The sequence below is a fragment of the Sebastes fasciatus genome, chromosome 21 (assembly GCF_043250625.1).
Source record: "Sebastes fasciatus isolate fSebFas1 chromosome 21, fSebFas1.pri, whole genome shotgun sequence".
Lineage (NCBI taxonomy): Eukaryota > Metazoa > Chordata > Actinopteri > Perciformes > Sebastidae > Sebastes > Sebastes fasciatus.
Genome location: NC_133815.1, coordinates 92,956 through 97,955, shown reverse-complemented (window position 1 = coordinate 97,955; position 5,000 = coordinate 92,956). Strand labels below are relative to the sequence as shown.

The following is a 5,000-nucleotide window of genomic DNA, read 5'->3' as shown; positions in this document are numbered from 1 at the left end:
TCATGAAGGAAACAGGAAGCACTCGGTTTGTATTTGAAGCTCTGTCGATAATTAAAGTGCCTTAAACACTTTGTGATATCTGTCAGAGGGTTTAAACTCTTTGTCCTATTTCTCTCGTCACTCTGTCCGATCAATAAAAGCAGACTTTGTTCTGATTCAAACTTGTGTTTCGTGTAAATGTTTAGTCTGACAACAAAGAGTCTAATGCAGTGCGTGCAAATGTACTAAGAAGTATTAGGACCACATTGAGGAAAAAACATCTGAGATTTACTGAATAAAGTCAGTCATAATATTACAAGAAAAAAAGTCGTAATATTAGGATAATAAAGTCATAACAGTAAAGATGTGAACAGCTTTAATCTTCTGTCTGACTTCAGCTAATGAATATTCTCCTCATTCATTGATTGATTATAAAAATGATCTGGATATCTATTATAAAGTTGCACTGATGATTATAATACCTTGTTAAATGGTTAATAAATACTTATTAAATCATCTATAAACACTATTTAGACAGATTAATGGTTAATAACTGGTTTCTGCTCATCTATGTAATGTTTATATATATATATCATTTCTTTAATGTTTACAAATAATAATAGTAAGAAATTTCATATTACACAAACTAATGATAAAATAAAAATAATATATTATTAATAATTAGTAAACATTAATTATGTCATTGTTTAAAAGTAAAATAACTATTAACTGTAGTTTAATTAACGCTCAGTTTACCATTTATTATTGATTATTATAATGTTTTGCAAATACAGACAAGAGATTATTAGATTAAACATAATTAAACACGATGATTAACTAACGTACAGTATGTATTCTGTATAATATGATACGTAAAAGTATGACTAATTAATAATAGGCTACATTAAAACATGAGACTGAATGTAACAGATGTGATGTAAATATTAGAATGACATAATATATAGAACTGACATTTATAGTATATAGAATAAGAGATAAAGAGCATTTAAAAGAATAGAGATATAAGCACGTAGTGTTCCAGCTGATCCACCAGGTGGCAGCACTCACCTGGACATCAACCTGTACTTTCTACTTCTACTCCTCTACATCTCAGAGGTAACTATTGTCCTTCTTTACTACATTCATCCACAAGCCAGCAGTACATGAAGTCATTAAAAGCAGCTCCACCGTGATGAACACATTAATCAATAATTATAATACAATGAGTTAATGTATCTTATTCTGCATGATGACGTACTAGAAGTACATTTTGATGATAATACTTTTGTACTTTTACTTAAGTAAAAAGGCAGGAATTAAACTTGTAGCGGAGTATTTCTACGCTGCGGTACTAGTACTTTCACTGCAAGTTAATCTTCCACCGCTTCTACCCAGAGTCGCTCTAATTAACCACGTGATCCCAGACGATGTCTAATGGTTCTCTAATAGTTAAGGTTAGGCATTGACCTCTAATAGTTAAGGCATTGACCTCTAATGACCTCTAATAGTTAACACATTGACCTCTAATAGTTAACACATTGACCTCTAATAGTTAAGGCATTGACCTCTAATATTTAAAGTTAGGCATTGACCTCTAATAGTTAAGACATTGACCTCTAATAGTTAACACATTGACCTCTAATAGTTAAGGCATTGACCTCTAATAGTTAAGGCATTGACCTCTAATAGTTAAGGCATTGACCTCTAATAGTTAAGACATTGACCTCTAATAGTTAAGGCATTGACCTCTAATAGTTAAAGTTAGACATTGACCTCTAATAGTTAAAGTTAGACATTGACCTCTAATAGTTAAGGCATTGACCTCTAATAGTTAAGACATTGACCTCTAATAGTTAAGGCATTGACCTCTAATAGTAAAGGCATTGACCTCTAATAGTAAAGGCATTGACCTCTAATAGTAAAGGCATTGACCTCTAATAGTTAAAACATTGACCTCTAATAGTAAAGGCATTGACCTCTAATAGTTAAGGCATTGACCTCTAATAGTTAAGGCATTGACCTCTAATAGTTAAGGCATTGACCTCTAATAGTAAAGGCATTGACCTCTAATAGTAAAGGCATTGACCTCTAATAGTTAAGGCATTGACCTCTAATAGTTAAAACATTGACCTCTAATAGTTAAGGCATTGACCTCTAATAGTTAAGGCATTGACCTCTAATAGTTAAAACATTGACCTCTAATAGTTAAGGCATTGACCTCTAATAGTTAAGGCATTGACCTTAAGGCATTGACCTCTAATAGTTAAGGCATTGACCTCTAATAGTTAAAACATTGACCTCTAATAGTTAAGGCATTGACCTCCAATGGTTGAGTTTAGTTCGTCGGGCAGCGAGTCCTTTGCGGTTTACCTTTTACAAACGTAGAAACGTAGTATTTAGTATTTTTCTTTCAAGGACAGAAGAGGAAGTTAAGGACGATCGGGCGTTTTAAGAATGAATTGGATTTGACGTTTTGGACATAAAACCTGTGTGACCTCGCTCTGCTCAGGAAGCAGGACGGACTCATCCCTCTGAGTTGTGACCCCTGCAGGTCGCCGTACTTAATCTCCATTGTTGTCAGATTTAACAATGCCGTCCGGAGCTCTGGGACGTCCAGCCGGGTCCGCGGAGACCTTTTAGCTCTCCTGTATTTATGAGGGCCGTCTCAGAGCTTTTCCTTTTCTTTCTCTTCAGTCTGAAACATGTCGTCTCTGCAGCCTCCCCAGAGCACCGAAACACAAACCCCCGTATAAATCTCAGCTCGGCCCCCCGCCAGGATCTGGACCGTATGGAGAAATAAGATCCGGCAACCGGTGAACGTACCCGTCGCCGCGATGACGAACACCGCCGGGGTTCAACGTCTGCAGGAGAATGAACACAGAGCAGGAAGTTTCCAACATCCAGCTTCAGTGAAGAATCCAGGATCTCAGGTGCAGTCTGCATTGGTCCAAGGGGCTCCCTGAACCCCCTAGAAATGCATCTATACTTTTTATAACGTAGAACTTAATTAATGTAATGATCAATAATATCGATCTGCCTTCGTATAAACCAACGAGATAAGAAGATAGATTTGTGTTCTTTTATTCTCTTATAGCCTGATAACATCGGACACTCTCTGTCCACACCGTTAAATATGAACTTTCTGTTACTTCACGTAAACAAACCATCAGACTGGAGACGTAACCACGTAAAACATGGTGAGTAGTTCTCGCTATCTATCCGTCAAGTCTATCGTTTACTTTTAGTTTCACACGGGACGCGTGTTTCAACGTTGTGAAATGATTGGTTAGTTTTAGGCAACAAAACTACTTGGTTAAGGTTAGAAAGAAGACCATGGTTTGTGTTAAAATAATAACGTAACAATGTAACGTAACAACGTAACGTAACAGCGTAACGTAACAGCGTAACGTAACAGCGTAACGTAACAACGTAACATCGTAACAACGTAACAACGTAACAACGTAACGTAACAATGGATTAGGGTTAAGTTATGTACATAACGTAACAATGTAACTACCATAAGGTTAGAAAAAATATCATGCTTTGTGTTAAAATAACGTAACAGCGTAGCATAACAACGTAACGTAACAACGTAACGTAACAACGTAACAACGCAAAGTAACAACGCAAAGTAACAACGTAACGTAAAAACGTAAGGCAACATCGAAACGCAACATCGAAACATAACAGCGTAGCGTAACAGCGTAGCGTAACAGCATAACGTAGCGTATCAGCGTAACGTATCAGCGTAATGTAGCAACGTAACGTATCAACGTAGCGTAACAGCATAACGTAACGTATCAACGTAGCGTAACAACGTAGCGTAACAACGTAGCGTAACAACGTAGCGTAACAACGTAGCAGCGTAACAACGTAGCAACGTAACAACGTAGCAACGTAACAACGTAGCAACGTAACAACGTAACTACAGTAAATAAATAAGAACCGCTCTTAGCGGACTTTCTTAACAGCCGTAAAGTTTGTCGTCCAGCTGATAGTTTGTAAGTGGCTTCCAGTTATATTCAGTATATCTGTGTTTTGGTGTTGAGGTGGAAAAGTTCCATTCCACTTTTACAGGTTCTTCATTAACTCCTCAGGAACATGTGAGCAACACCAGCTGCTCAGATTTATTCCAGCGTGTCTTCAGAGGAAGAAATGTAATATATTCCTGCACAATAGCGTCTTCAATCCAGGCGGAACATTTTCTGAGATTACAGTTTGGGGAATAATTACTCTGTCAGGATCGGATCACGTCCGCCTCCGGTTCTTTTAGGTATTAGTAGAGAGAGGAGGTTTTCTGGATGTGTCAGTCAGTGTGTGGCCTGTCGGGGGTGGACACATCCTTCAAATGAAATACTAGACAGGTGTCTGGAAAAAAACGGCTGCCAAGTCTGCACTTCTACCATCCGCTCATCCCCTTCCTTCCTTCCTTCCTCGTCTTCCTCTTCGACCCCGTCAGTCACATCTCTCTCCCAGGCTGCCTCCGCCGACGCCCTCTCAGCTGGTTCTCCAGTCGGCCCAGTTTCTTCTGTCTCCGTTCTCTCTGGATGTCGTGTTTCCTCCTCTACAGCCGGAGCAGTTGCACTAAACAGCAGAGCTTCCACACCTGGTTGATCCGCGAGCCTTGTTTCTCAAACTGTCGTAACATCGGCATCGTGCGAACTCGTTCGCTAGCAGCTTGAATGTATCGGGCGTTCATTTTAAACTTCTCTCACTCCAGCTTTAACTTGTAGAATGGATCGTTGTCGGAGCGCAGTACCTTCAGGTCCAGTACTCGAGTAAATGCACTGCTAGTTCCTTCTCCCTGTGCTTCTAATGACTCATCAACCATCAACTCCGTTAAACTCCTGCTAGTACAATTTATATTGATCTCATTGAGTTAGCCGAGAAGCAGTCGGTACGGATTTTACCTTTTTCAGTTTTGGTCGCAACAAAACTACTTAAGATTAAAAAAAGATCACGGTTTGTGTAAAAATAATAACGTAACAACGCAACGTCTCTCTCTCTCTCTCTCTCTCTCT

At 38.7% G+C, this 5,000-nt stretch overlaps 1 protein-coding gene and 1 long non-coding RNA gene across 2 annotated transcripts in view; one reads left to right on the top strand and one right to left on the bottom strand.

Moving 5' to 3' along the window:
- The window catches only part of eci2 (enoyl-CoA delta isomerase 2), a 9,700-nt gene extending 9,539 nt beyond the window's left edge, over positions 1-161 (top strand). Inside the window, exon 11 of the mRNA XM_074622315.1 lies at positions 1-161. This exon is cut by the window's left edge and continues 1,326 nt beyond it. The gene's annotated coding sequence lies outside the window, so the exon portion shown is untranslated.
- LOC141759874 (uncharacterized) overlaps positions 1-5,000 on the bottom strand; it is a 60,802-nt gene that overhangs the window by 3,688 nt on the left and 52,114 nt on the right. The window lies entirely within an intron of this gene.